Source organism: Martes martes (genome assembly GCF_963455335.1).
Source record: "Martes martes genome assembly, chromosome: 9".
Classification (NCBI taxonomy): domain Eukaryota; kingdom Metazoa; phylum Chordata; class Mammalia; order Carnivora; family Mustelidae; genus Martes; species Martes martes.
In genome coordinates this window covers 125,369,080-125,384,799 of record NC_137896.1, presented here as the reverse complement: position 1 = coordinate 125,384,799, position 15,720 = coordinate 125,369,080, and the positions used below count along the sequence as shown (strand labels likewise).

General features: G+C 35.9%; 1 long non-coding RNA gene across 1 annotated transcript; it reads right to left on the bottom strand.

The window, feature by feature from the left end:
• Positions 1 to 6,179: 6,179 nt before the first annotated feature.
• Positions 6,180 to 15,380, bottom strand: LOC308348536. The gene is made up of 4 exons (XR_013967344.1): positions 15,222 to 15,380; positions 13,559 to 13,601; positions 8,868 to 8,953; positions 6,180 to 7,876 (listed from the first exon to the last, which is right to left on the bottom strand). It is a non-coding gene; the product is annotated as an uncharacterized lncRNA (long non-coding RNA).
• Between the last annotated feature and the right edge of the window lie 340 nt (positions 15,381 to 15,720).

Here is a 15,720-nt window from a genome sequence, read left to right as displayed (position 1 = left end):
TTTATAACTTTAAGAATAATTGTTTATTTACCGATACCAAACTTTTTTGCTATCTAGTACATACTTACTGACTTTACATTAACTGTCCTATATCCATCAATGGGGAAACAGAGAGGGAAACTGAAATTCACCAAGTCTCATGGTAAGGTATATGGTTAAATTGCTTTCAGCTGCAAGTTTCAGAAAAGCCCATTTCTAATTACCTTAAATAATAAGGAAAAGTATTATTTCTCATGAAAAGAAATCCAGAAAAATGCAGTGAACACATTATCTCACTCATCATACCACCTTTCTCAACTAGATCTCTAGAGAATTGAGCCGTAATGCCCTAGGTCATCTATGGAATATAATGAATTGACTTTTCTCCTGTGCATCTAGAACAGTGTGTTGTTATAACCACCCCTGAGAGAATTAAGAAAATTGCCATATCTATTATTTTCATTATTTGGTTGTTCCAAAAGAGAATCCCAACTGAGGAAGGCTGAATAGTTTGGCCTTCCCCTTCCTTTATGTTTGTAAGACACATTAGCTGTACCTAGCATCACATTCGAACATGACAGCTTTCGGGGCCCAGAGACCTTTTTCCTTTGACCATTTCTCCGAAGTAAGAAAACAAGGAGTTCATGGCACATTTTCCTCCACATTTTATTAGCCCAGTGGTAAAGCCACTGATTCTAAACTGTTTTCACACAGTGAGCTTCCACAGAGAATCAAACATCTCTTGCTGTACCTAAATCCCCAGCCGCCAATACTTTTCTCAGAACGGTATTAATAATAAACCAATGCTATGAAATGAAAACGTGCCAGGACTATTATTTCCAACTCCATAAGCAATAAACACACATCTAAATGCAAAGTCTAGAAAGTTCCGTTACAAGATAATGTAATTTGGGGATGTTTTAGAATACTCTTTCTAATATGTAGTTGTTCTGTAGCTGCATATGACAAAAGTCGCAAAGGTTTCAACATAGAAAGAGGTTTAAGAACAACTAAGACAAAATTCAGAATTTGCAATTAGGAGTCATCTCTAAAAGTTGGCAGCAGTGACTCAGTCATATATCCTTTATTAAACTATTGGAGTATATTACCGGACGTTCATATTTGCTAATTTTCTTCCATGTAGTTTGTATTTGTGTGTGTGTGTGTGTGTGTGTGTGTGTGTGTATACATCTCCATCTGTCCACTTATTTATCTAACAATGTCTCAAACAGAATTAAGGTGCACATTAGAGAAACTGCTTTACTGTAGTTTTAAGAGAAGAGGATTTGGTTTACAGGTTTCTTTGGAGAAGGAAGAGGAAAACTCTGACTAGAGCAGATCCAGGTCAGTTCAGAGACTCTAATTCTCAGAGAGCCACATACTGAACTGGGAAATTACTATGACTACTGACAGGCCCCAAATAGGCAAAATTATTTCTGTGTATGGACTTTCTTAATATTACATTGTTTTGCCTGTCTTTAAGTCTAGACATTCCTTTATTCCTCAACTGTGATGGTTGCAAATTAAAGACTGATCTAGTCCCAGCTTTTTTTTCCTCCTCTAATTTCCTTTAATTCATCATCTCCAATTATATCCCATTCTAGAATCAGAGTCAAAATGAGGTTGTATAGATTTCTCTCCTTCAAGACTAGTTTGAACTTAAACATCCTCTAGTTTTTCTCTTAATGCTTAGTGACTTTTCTCCTGGGGACATGAAATTTCTTGCTCTCTTTAATGTATATCTTCCCATAATCCTTATCATCTTCTCCTCCACCCTTCCTGGCTGACAGAAAAAAAATTGCAGAGGTGCAGTGCAGGGTGACAGGAGAAAGAGACAGTGTTTTCTCTTCAATGCTCTTTGCAGCTCTAATTTTCTTGTCCTTATATAAACATGGCAAAAAGGAAAAATTTAATAAACTAAGGTATTTTTCTCTGTAGCAAGAGCACAACATTTTAATAGAGCCTTTTTCTATTTAGAAGGTGGAAGTAAGAAAAAAAAATTTTGCAATAACCAAAACTAGTTCCAACTGCTTATGATTGGGCTGTAGATTTTAAGCCATTTTAAAACACTGCACTTCATTTAACAACTAAATTTATCCCTGGAAATCCAAATAATATATGGCCTATCTTCTGAAAACATGGGAAAATGCAATAGCATTTGTCAATAATAAGTGGTTTAGAAAGAGATATAAAAGGATTCTATACTGGTTAAGAAAACTGCTACTGCTGATTATGGGCAGACCTTGTTCTAAAGATGCCACGATAATTAAAGTATTATGTTGACAAACCCTTAGAGACTTACGCAGTTTGGGTTAGCTAGCTCCAGAGAACTGGGAATTAGGAGATATTCTAAGATTTAACCAGCATTTCTACTGCCCTAATGTTTAACATTGCTTTACAGCAGCAACCATGTAGACAGTCTGTTGGATTTACTGAATTGATAAGAAAATAACTCATCTTATTTCTGTGCAACTGAATGCTTTGGGTATATCTGCCTGGACTTGAAATGTCTTCTTTTATATACTTAACCCAGCTTTGTATTACTTTTTTATTAAGATCGTACTCTGATATATATATATATATACACACACACACATATATATGTGTGTGTGTGTGTGTGTGTGTATATGTATATGGACAAGGGGTTATAGAAAAAGGTAAGTTTTTGTTCATGTCATAGATGAGAATAATTAACAGAGCTTGTCCTTCTTTTGATAGGTTAGGGTTTAGAAAATATGTCTCTCACATACCTTTCCTTAAAAAATGACCAAAGGATCACTAAAATTTAATAGTATAGTATAGTATTAATGTAATGATATTAAGTGTTGGAAACAGAAGCTAAATAATAATTGCAAGTTTGATAATATTACAGAAAACAAATACCAAAATGTACTTTCGGGAGTGCACATGCACACACACACACACACACACACATTTAACAACAGTAATCTGAGTTTACAAAAATATTAACCAAAACTCAGTAGTTAATGAAATAAATATTTCTTATAATTAACAATAGCTTAACATTAAGTTATGAGAATAACAAAAAATCAAAATCAATAGTTCTCTTATGTGGATACACAAATCAGTTTGAAGATGATCTGGAAAATATTTATTAATAAAAATATCATAAAATATCCAGCCCAACAAAAATGTTCAAATCACACGTAAGGACATAATAAAACTTTGATAAGAAATTTTATTTTACTTATGTTGATAAAAATTTTTTTTTAAATGATAAGAAGAGAACCATAGTCTATTCCTAGGTGGGAATATTGGGTTTTATAGATATCCATTCTTCTGAAATTAATTTTTATTCACCAGGAATAATAAACATGACTAGTTTGAAATATATATGTGTATGTGTGTGTGTGTATGTGTGTGTATATATATATATTTAAAATCCTAATTCATTTTTATATGTCATAATTAATTCTAAATTAATATAAAATGAGAAACTTTGGAGGAACCAATGGGGAAAAAAATAAATAAGTACCTGATCTTGAGGTATATGAGGGGTTTTATGCAAAAAAAAAAAAAAAAGAGTAGAGAAAAAAACAAGAAAATAACAACAAACAAGTAAATAGGGGCACCTGGGTGGCTCAGTGGGTTAAGCCTCTGCCTTCGGCTCAGGTCATGATCTCAGGGTCCTGGGATCAAGTCCTGCATCGGGCTCTCTGCTCAGCAGGGAGCCTGCTTCCCCCCTCTCTCTGCCTGTCTCTCTGCCTACTTGTAATCTCTCTCTCAAATAAATAGATAAAATCTTAAAAAAAAGTAAATAAATATCACAATAAAGGAATTATAATAAAGTTGAAATATTTTAATCACAAAAAATATGTTTAATGTATATTATAGGCCAAATCAACAACATAAAAAAAGCATGGGAAAATATTTGGAACAAATATTAAGCTTAATGCTTTAATATTTTATATATCCTTAGAGATAAATTTTAAAACTTTCTTCGATCAAGATGGGGCAAAAAATGGAAAAAAGGACAAATTTTAAATATCCGAAATTCATATGAAAACAAATTTAATCCCACACAGAATTTATTAAGATTTGAAAGGTACCATTTCTGCCTGTCATATTAGTAAGATTAAAAATACATTGTGTGGCTAACATGCGAGTGAATAAAGACTCTTGCACATCCCCTAAACAAGTTGAAAATAGCTTATTTGGAGGGCAAATGGCATTGCTCATATAGGGCTTTAAATGTGTTTAGATTGTTGTCCTGGTAATTCCACTGGGAAAAAGAGAGTGTATCCTGATGAATAACTAGAGCTGTGTAGATATATTTAGGTAGGTGTTTGATTATTCCATGAGATACTTGCAAAAATCTAAATGCCCAAGAATAGTTAAATAAATTTTGAAATATTATAAAATGCAATATACTGCTGGATTTAAAAATTGTGATTTCAAAAAATGTGAAGAATGTGTCTGCAGAAAAAGGCAGTAACCAAAGAGCTCTGTATGTACTTATTAAAATACTCTATCAAAGGGGATGCCTGCATTAGACCAAAACAACAAATAGGAAAACAAAGGAACTTTTTATTGCTGGGAGATGAACTTATGAGGGTTTTTTATTTTTTTATCCTATTTATATGTTCTCAATATTTGTCTAGAGCATATATTTCTTTAAAAAAATGAAAAGTAAAAGCTTAAAATGTATCTGTTTTCTCTACATGTTGGAATTAGATTGGATCTTTTTTTAAAAGATTTTATTTATTTATTTGACAGAGAGAAATCACAAGTAGGCAGAGAGGCAGGCAGAGAGAGAGGAGGAAGCAGGCTCCCTGCCAAGCAGAGAGCCCGATGCCGGACTCGATCCCAGGACCCTGAGATCATGACCTGAGCCGAAGGCAGAAGCTTAACCCACTGAGCCACCCAGGTGCCCTAGATTGGATTTTTATATTCTTATCCAGTGGAGTAATAGGATATCTAGATGTCAGAATTGGTCTCATGAGTTTTGTAAATAAATTCTAACGTCTCCAAGTTCTTAGTTGCTCTAAGAACTAAATATATCTCACACCCATTAGTTGTATGAGGATACTTATAAGGATTTTCTCTTTTTTTGTATTGTTTTCAGATCTGTCCATGTTTTGTTTTGTTTTTTTAAGATTTATTTATTTATTTGACAGAGAGAGAGAGATCACAAGTAGGCAGAGAGGCAGACAATGGGGGTGGGAAGCAGGCTCCCTGCCAAGCAGAGAGCCTGATGCTCGGCTCTATCCCAGGACCCTGAGACCATGACCTGAGCCAGCCAAAGGCAGAGGCTTAACCCACTGAGCCAACCAGGCACCCCAGATCTGTCCGTGTTTTACTAGGATTGTGTAAAGCAGGGTAGGGGAGCTGTCCTTTGGAATGAAACAAGCTGGCTTCAAACCTGGTCTCTGTGATCATTTGATTGCCTATAGGAAAATTACTTACCAACGCAAAACTTTTGTTTTCTCATAAGTAGAATTGGAATAATAACATCCACCATATGGGATTATTTTAAGAATAACATGAGATAATGCATGCAAAGAACATATTGTAAGTGTTCTACAAATATTAGCCATTATTTTCACTTTTAAGGGTACTATTAAACCTGAAGAGCTCAACACTGTATAATTATGCAATATTCAGCTTCAGTTATAATTCCTACATAGTATGAATTTACTCGTGAAGCCTTTGGCTAGGCACAGAGAGTAGACGCAGTAGTCCTTTGGGTTGCGCAACTCTCAGAGTTTCTGGTACCCCTTCACTGGGAAGCTTTTCCTTTTTGAGAATTTTTTTTTAAGTTTATTTTTTTTTCAGTGTTCCAAGATTCATTGTTTATGCATTACATCCAGTGTTCCATGCAATACATGCCCTCCTTAATAACCACCACCAGCCTCACCCAACCCCCCACCCTCCTCCCCTCCAAAACCCTCAGTTTATTTCTCAAGAGTCCACAGCTCTTATGGTTTGTCTCAACCGAGCTGGGGAGACCAACAGATGGGGACAGAGTGCCTCACCCCGCCCACCACCCACTGGAGGAGGAACCTTGGAATTTCATGTTGCAGAGCAGATGCTGATGAGTCCAGTTGTTGCTGTCAGGGGAAAAAAAATATAGCAAGCAAATACTGTGTCAGGATCGAGTACTTAAAAATAAAGTTTTATTAAAGTGTAATTGACAAGGAAGTACTGCATAGCTAATGTATACAATTTGAGGAGTTTGAATATAAGCAAATACCCACGATACTACCACCACAATCCTGAGAGTAGATATAACCAAAGGAACTGAAATCAGGAACTAGAGAGATACTTGCACTCCCATGTTCACTGAAGAATTATTTATGATAGGAGCCCCTGGGAGGCTCAGTCAGTTAAGCATCTGACTCTCGATTTTGACTCAGGTCATGATCCCAGGGTCCTGGGATGGAGCTCTGTGCTCAGTGGGGAGTCTGCTTCAGGATTCCCTCTCTGCTTCTGCTACTCCCCCCCCCCCATGCTCATGCTCTCTGTCTCTCTCTCTCTTTCTCAAATAAATAAATATTTTTTTAGAAAAAGAATTATTTACGATAGCCAATATATGGGAACAACTCAAGCGTGCATTGACCAGTGAATAGATAAAGCAAACATTAGATGTGTGTTTGTGTATGCATATTAATTAATTTATTGTTAATTAATTGTGTTAATAACTCAGTATTAGTTATATTAATATATTAATTATATGATTAGTTATATATTGATGTGTAATAATTAATATCTATATATATATTAATCAGTCTTTAAAAAGAAGGAGATTCTGCCATTTGTGACATGATTGAGCCTGGAAAACATTACGCCGGGTGAAATAAACCAGTCACAGAAGGACAAATACTACACGATTTCACTTATATGAAGTATTTACAATAGTCAAATCAATAGAAACAGAGAATACAATAGTGACCGGCAGGGCCTGGGAGATGAGGAAAATGGGGATTTGTTCAATGGGTATGAAGCTTCGGTTCTGTGAGATGGGTAAGTTCTAGACATCTGCTGGGCAGCAGAGTGCCAGCAGTTAACAATATACTATTATACTGTACTGCGAACTTCAAAATCCAGTACTATCCAAGAGGCAGTCTCCATCGCTTAAAGAAGAGGATGTGTTGGTGCACTTGAACATGGGGTTCAAACGAGAAATCAAAGGGGGCGAAGCAGCAACAGGGTTTTCTTCCTTTCAGTGAGGCAGCGTCCTGAGTGTTGTACTTGGGACAACTGGGAAGAGAAGGGAGAACCTTGGGGACCGAGGAGGCACTGTCTGTCTCTAAGATGGAGTGTAACTGGAGACGGCCTCTAGCCAAGGTCAAGGTCAAGGGTAATAGAATCCTGGCAAAACGTGCTAGTTTATCTTCCCCCAATGAACCGCTGCCAAACCATATACACAGTGTCGCACAGCGCCAGGGAGTGTCTGATGCCTCTCCAGAGTATTTATGAGGACTTCTGTTTTGAAGATAGTTTCTTAGGGAACAAAGTGAAAACACGTATGGATGAGCACTCACTTATCCATGCCCTGGCTTCCTGTAAAAACCAAACAGCCAGAATTTCAATATTTTCTCCTGAGCAAAGCAAGTTCTTGAGGGGGACAAATGGGGCAGGCGTGGCGGGGAGGGCCTTTGAAGGTGGTGTAGACCCGACTGACTCAGCAAAAGCCTGGCATCTGCATATTCAGTTGTCTTGACCCCCTGCTTCTAGGGTCCAGTCTGGTAGAGAAGAGATGATAGCAGCTGTAGGCAGCCAGGACAGGACGAAGCTGTTTGTTACGGAGCATGAAGCCCCCTGGTTGGGGAATGAGCACTCTTTCCCTTTGTTTGTTCAGATCACCTTCGGATGTCCCGTTGTGGTGCGTTTCTCAAACCTCATTCAGCGGCTCAGATGGCTGGAAGCTGTTAGACTAGAAATGCCAGATGGCAGTTAAACTAGAAATTCTTTGCTTTTTAAAACAACACCTTTTGTTTTGTAACGCGAGCTAGTCCCATGTTGCTCCTGGAGTGATTTTTATCATCAGGGAATGACCAAGAAATTGCCTAGGAATCCATGAGAACGCTGAAGGGGAGCAAAGCAGGATATGGGGGACCCTGACATGGGCATACAGGAGGAAAAGCCAGGAGGTGCCAGTGGAGCGTTTTCTGGGGGGCTTGAAATACTTACTTAATATAGCGAAATGTTTCCATTAAGTTGCCAAAAAATTTTTCCTGTTTTAATATTTAAAGTTGTATAATTTTATAATAAAGTAATACATCTTTAATGGATAACATGCAATTATAATAGAAAGTCTCCACTTTATATAGATACAAAAATCAATCTAATTCCAAAATGTAGAGATAACAGTTATGTTTTAGACTGTTACTTTTCAGTTTTTTTTTTAAAGAAATACATGTTCTAGACAAAGAAATTGGGAACATATAAATAGCATTAAAGAAATAATTACTCTTAATCCCACCACCCAGCAATAAAAGTTGTTATTGCTTTCCTAAATATTGTTTTGGTCTAACACACACATCCCTCATGACAGAGTACTTTAATAAAATTGTACATAATTATTCTGTCACTGCCATTTTCATTAGTCACATCCTTAAAATGTTTGAAAACATCATTCTTAAATCCAGTAGTATATTGCTTTTTATTAATATTCCATAATATTGTGGGTACCCATGAAACAAAAAAGTAAATGAACAGCTTTGAGGCTCCTGACCTAGTTACCAAAGTGGTAATTCCCAGAGGTTTTGTGGCCATTCTGAAAATGTAGAAAATGAGTCTTAGTACAATTAAAGGATTTTTCTCTGGACCCAAGATGCAAAGGCCAGGGATGCTAATCAACCACTTCCTCTGCCCTCCCCCCCCACCCCCGCCCAACCACACCCCTGCCCATAGTGCAAAGATACCTTTGTAAATGGTCCTCTAGGCAAACACTGTGCACAAGCCACGTGAAGGGTCATTCTTGTCTGTTGAACCCACTGACCAGTCAACTCTGCAGTCGAAGAGGGGAGACAGCAGGTGGCTTGCAAGTTGAGCCCTCACACATTTAGCTGCTTGATTCTGTTCTGTCACAGTGCTCTGAGCTTGGCATTTTTACCTGCTCCTGTGTTCTGAGTCAGGCTCTGAGGGACATGCTCGCTGAGAGAAAGTCCACATTTGGAAGCCATTTGCTTTTACAAAATGTTTACTATTCCTGCCCTTGACAGTTATTACTAGAGTCATTACTGATGGAACACAGAGAGAGGAGAGTTTCAGAGGACTGACATGTGGAAATGTATTTGTATGAGGGGACAGAGACAGAAAACAAATGCATATCTGCCACGAGCATTATTTTACCTATTCTGAAATATTGGCTTTCTCATCACATCCCCTAATTTGAGTTTTAAAAAGAAGCAGCCACAGACAGTATTCTGTTTCCCCAATAAAGATAAAAATTCCTTTTTTTAAATTTTTACTTTTATGGGTAGTTCTCTAACTATAACACATTTATAGTTGCCAGAAATAATCCCAAACTAATGATTGCTTTGCAGATTGTTCGTGATAGGTGTATCTTGAGGAATTATCTGGTGAGAGGATGGGTGTGAGTAAGAAGAGCTAAACAAATCTTCAGGGAGTTCTGAGTTTGGTGAATCACCTGGTCACATCCTTGCATGAGACCCTTTGTGTTTGTAGAATTGGGACAAGCAGGGCCCACTTGACTCAACTTTTGTTGTTCTTAATTTTTTTAAGTATTTATTTGACTTTTTTTTTCCTACTTATAAAGAGAATTTTTGCTCATTGTAAAAAACATGAAAAAATATGTAAAAAATTATCTCTATTTCACCACCTAAAATAACCATGATTAACACTTTCGATGATATTTTTCTGTGATTTCTTTAATATAATGTCTATAGACCATGCTTCGTTAAGTTTAAGGTGTTTTGATTATAAAACACCTTTAATTTATATACCATCAAGAAAACCTATGACAGGGCTCTTTTTAAAAATGCACTTTGCTTTTTATTGGTACCGTCTAAGTGAACTTCTTAGAGATATAATTTAATTTTTTTAATCAATATAAAGTAAAACTGACATTTTTTAATTTGACAGTTCTGTTATTTTGCCATATGTATGGGTCTGTGTGACCATCACCACAGTCAGGATACAGAACACCTCTATCACCCCAAAAAAGATCCCTGTGCTGCCCCTTTTCAGTCATACTCTCTCACACACCTGATCTGTGGCAACCGCGAATTTGTCCTCAGTCACTATGGTCTTGCCTTTTCCAGAATGTCATATAGACGGAATTATATGGTATGTCATCTTTGAGACTGACTTCTTCCATTCAGTATTATGCTTTTGAAATTCATCTCTTCTGTTGCACACATCAATAGTTTGTTCCCTTTTTCTTTTCCTTTTTTTGTGGATGAGGAACACGACTGTATGGATATACTAGAGTTCGTCATCCATTCACCTCGAAGGACACTGGGGCTATTTCCAGTTTTCTGAGATTATAAGGAAAACTAGGATAACATTTATATGCAGATTTTTGTGTGAACAAAAGTTTTTCATTCTATTGTGTAAATGCCCTGGATTGAGGGAACACACCACTGTATGTTCATTAAAAACTACCAAACTGTTGTTCGGAGTTCAGGTACAATTTTGAATCTCACTAATAGGATGTAGAATTCTACTTGTTCCCCATACTTGGTAGCACTTGGTATTCTTAGTTTTCCTTAAAAAAATATTTTAGATATCTTCATAGGTGTGTGTCTCATCTTAGTTTTAATTTGTATTTCTGTAATGATTACTGATTGTAAGTAGCTTTTTTTTTTCTGATGTTTATTTGCCATTGATAGAGTTTGTTTTCTTAGTGATGAGTTCTGAGAGTCTTTTATATATTATGGATATAAGTCATTGGCTGGATGTATGATTTACAAATTTTATCTCCTAGTCTGAGACTCCACTTTTCATCTCTTAACAGTCTTTTCCAGAAGAACATTTTTAATTTTGATGAAGTTCAACTTGACCAGCCATTTCTTTTATTGATTGTGCTTTTTGTATCATGTCTAAGAGATCTTCACCCAACCTCATGTATAAGATTTTTGCTTATATTGTCATCTAAAAGTTTGAGAGTTGTGCATTTTATGTTTACCCATTACTCATTTGGGTTAATTTCCTTATAAAAATTATCTTGAGGTTTATTTTTTGCATATTAATTACTAATATTAATTAATTGTATCAATACCATTTGTTGAAAAGATTACTCTTTCTCCATTTAATTTTTGTATTTTTTTCTTGGTCAAAAATTGAGTGAACATATTGGTGAGGCTCTATTTCTGTACTTCTGTACTCTATCTATTCCACTGTGTTGTATATCTATATTTTTACCACTTTATATTATTGCAACATTAGAGTAAATCTTAAAATTGAATAACATAAGTACTCCAACTTTATTTTTCAAAATTGCTTTTATTTTTTTTAAAATACTGTATTTATATATAGAGAGAGAGATAGAGAGAGAGAGAAAGAGATGGAATGAAAGAGAGAGAGCATGAGCAGGGAGAGGGACTGAGGGAGAAGGAGAAGCAAGCTACTCCTGAACAGGGAGCCTAATGCAGGGCTCTATCCCAGGACCCTGAGATCATGACCTGAGATGAAGGCTGATGCTTAACCTACTGAGCTACCCAGGCACCCCCAAATTTGTTTTACTCTAATTCTTGTGCCTTACCATATAAATTTTAGAAAATGTCTATTAAAAAAAAAACAAAACAACAAAAAAAAACCTATTCCTTACTTTGCTTGGAATAATTATAAAACCATTGCCAAATTTGAAGAGAATTGACATCTAATAACTATACTGGGTCTTTCAATCCATGAATGTCTTCCAATTATTTAGATCGTTGGTTTCCTTCATCAGTGGTTAGCTTTTCTCAGTATGTAGATCTTACACATGTTTTGTTAAAGTTGTAACTATTTTTTCTTTTTTGTGTGTGGAGAACTATTGAAATTGATATTACATTTTTTATGTTGAATTCCCATTATTAATTGCTATATAGAGAAGTAGAATTGATTTTTGTATATTGTCCTTATACTCTGTGACTTTGTTATGCCCACCTGTTAGCACTAGCAAATGATTTTGTTTGTTTGTTTGTTTTGGTAGATTATTTGGGATTTTCTATGTAGACAATCATGTCTTATGCAAATAAAGACAGTTTTAGTTCTTTATTTCCAATATGTAGTATTCTTATATTTTTTTCTTACCCTATAACACTGGCTAAGACTTCTAGTACTATTTCAATAAATAGTGAGAGTAAATATTTTTCCTTTGCTTCCTTTCCAATTTTAGTGGGGAAAGCAGGCTTTTACCTTAAGTGAGTTATATTGCTTGAAACTTTTTGTTCTAAACAGAGTTTATATAAGATTCGTATTCCTTCTGAAAGTTGTCCTTAATGATTCTGTGAATGAAACAATGAGTAATGGCAGTTGTTCGGTCATTCTAACAAGAGTAAAAGCCAAGTTCATACATGTGCCAGCAAAAACAACTGCCACCATGGCTACGTGGCTTAAAATGACTGTAAGACACCATGAATTTTAAGATGAATTCTGATTTTAGAAATATTAAAAGGCAAAAAAATGTATATCTAGGAGCTAGTAACATGTAGTAAATCTTTATATATATGCTTTTTAAAAATTAACCCATTTCATGAACAATTTATAGGGTATTTTAGTAGTGCCTAATGTTTCCTCAGAAATTCTATCAAAATTTATTTAATCAGTCTCATCTGTTGAAACTTTATTTTGTTTTCAATTTCTACTATCACATATGACACACTGATAAGCATTTTTAACATTGGATTTTCATTTACAATTATAAGCCTGTGATATTCAAATAGAAGTGAATTTGATCAAAAAATGATTTGTCTAATATATCTAGCTAACAGTTCTTCCAAGGGCATGGTTTTATACCAATGGAGAGTCAAATGATCCCTGAGAAAATGAGTCACTGTTGATAATATAAACTTGTATTCTAAGGAGAACTTTAGTTACCACATCAGGACATGAAGTACAATTTAAATGATCAGATTTTTCTTGTTCATCTGCACAAGAGTAGAGTACAGGAAGGGGATTATTCTTTATTTTCCCATAAAATTTGTTGGTAAGATGGGAAAAATCAATTTCATAATAATCTTGTGAAAATATTTCCCCTGAGGGGCTACTGCTACAAATTGTAGGCTAAAATGGAATGTTTACAGGATGAAGCATGAGGATTTTTCTATCTGACACAGAGCAAAGTCATTTAACAGAAAAAAAAATGCGTTTTTTCAGTTGTACAAAAATTGTAAAATTTTCATTTTTACTCAAATTTGTAAACCAAAATATTCCATTAACTCCATTCCATCACAGCGTGGGTAACTACAGGAAAATTTGTTAACATGTCTTGGATAAGAATATCGGTTGTATTGGAATTAAAACAAATATGTGTTGCAATACAATTTGCTCCAATGTTTAGCTTAACTTAGAAGCAGAAAATGTTAACACAGTAATTTCAAACTGTTGATACTGGTTTGTATTTTGGGGACCAGCACTGAAATTGATATAAACAAAAATTACTTACATTGGATTTTTAATTCATTCTGTCTTGTGGTTCAAGCTGCTCGCTATTAAATGAGGGAGTAAGAGGGAAGAGATTAGGAATAAGTGACAGCCACATTTATGCATTTCTTAGTAAGTATAATTAAAATTACACAGAAATTAAATAAATAAATGTACACATATTTAGAAAAGGAAACATACACAGATGCAATGTAGTGTAGACAAAACCTTGGATTGAGTTAGGAATCTGACACTTACAAACTGCATAACCTACCATGTTTTCATCTCTGAAACAGGATCTCTGGCTAAATTCCAAATTTGTGAAAATCAGTAGATAATTGGTGAGAAAGTCTCTACTTCAAAGTTTTTTATAACATTACAGACAAGTGAAATATTATTAATAAAGGACAAGAATATTCATCTTTACTATGCACAATGTGACCTTGAGCAAATAATTTAACTATTACAAGCCCTGTTTTTCAATCTGGAATGTTGCTGTTTACCCCAGAAAGGTATTTTAAAGGCCAAATGAAATAATTCTGTGAAAGTGTAAAAGGTACAGCCTATGGAAACAAGATTGGGATACAAGATTAGACACATTCTTTTAAGAGTTACCTTTATTTGGTTGGCGTAGGGTAGTGACTTGCAAATAATGGCTAACCTGAAAAGGCAATGCTGAAAAGCATTTATCAGCTTAGACTTTACAAAAATCACCAAAGGATGATTGGAGAAGATCCAGAACTCAATTGTGGACTGTGTCTTAAGAACCATGGAAGCTGTCTATAAGGTAAAACACATATATATATACCACACTTAGAGATGTTATTCAGCTAATTCTAGCCCATTAGGTGACATTAACAGCCAATCTTTCCTACCAAGCAGAAATGAAATTTTTAGGAAAAAAAGCTTCAGCTGTATTTATGTCCTCACCTATATGCAGATTATTTTCTATTACTGAGTATTTCTTTAACATCTAGGTGTATTAATAACAGTTCATCTAGTTACTTTTTTGGTTATGACTATTCTCATCATTCTGGATGATTTTTTGAACTGATTGATTGGCCAGTTGTCCATAATTCTGTTTGTCCATAATTCTGTTTGTAATTGCCTGAGTCTATTCTTTTCAGCATAGCCTCATTCCCTGTATTTTTAAAACTGTCTTTGTTCCCTTCCTGATACAGTGCCCCCATAGAACTTACAAATGCAAGCAATGTAATACGCTTTACTTATGCTGCCATGCTTCAATATGTTTGCGAAAGGGGCAGGGGTTCCGTTGGCTTCCATGCAATTTAGTTAGAAAATACAGTTTTGTGACTAGCAGAAAACTAAGTGCCAGTGACCAGAAATAGCAAATGGCCAGAAATTGTTGTGTCATATGTTATGTCATATTTCATGAAAGGTATGAGGAAGAATAATTCGGAAGAGCAGGGGTTTTTGTAGGAGGAACATAGTGGTTTCTGATTAGCACACTCATGTGCCGCTGGTTCAAAGCATTGATTTAAGCATGAAGGGCTGTAAACGATGAGCCATAACAAGGACATAGTCTCAAATGCTCCCATCTTCTCCCCCCCCCCCCATGGCATAGACCTCCCGTGACCCTAAGCACAGTGATGAATATCCAGCAAGATTGGTTAGGAGGATTGTGAGGAAGATATCCTCTGATGCAGTGAACCCATTGCACTCACCTTCAGGAAAGCCTCCTTTGTGTGGCTGTTCATATTTGATATTTAAGAAACTATCTGTTGGTCTCAGAGAAATCATTTATTTTGAAATGATTTCACAAATACCAAGGGTGAGACCTCCTTTAGGCAGAGGGAAAACTTCCCTCTAACCCCAAGGGAACATTCCTCCCAGGACTGTGATTTCTGCTGAAGAAAGGGAGGTGTCTGAGATAAGCAGAGCAGACTGTGCTGGAAGAAAACAAACATGTTTATTGTTCCCCTGGTGAATATATTTCCTAATATAGTCCTGGACCTTGAGAACTTTGGCTGCCCCTGCCCTGGCAAAGAAACTCAGAGCTCTGTCCTTCAGAACCCCAATGCCTATACCCAGGGGAGAATCCCCGAGCTGCCGCCAATCCTCCTGGAGAAGACGGATGGTTCCAGATTGACTGGCTTAGGGACAGTGTTTTTTGGGTTCTAGATGGTTTGGGAACGGTGCACTCTCACCTCACTCCAGAGATCG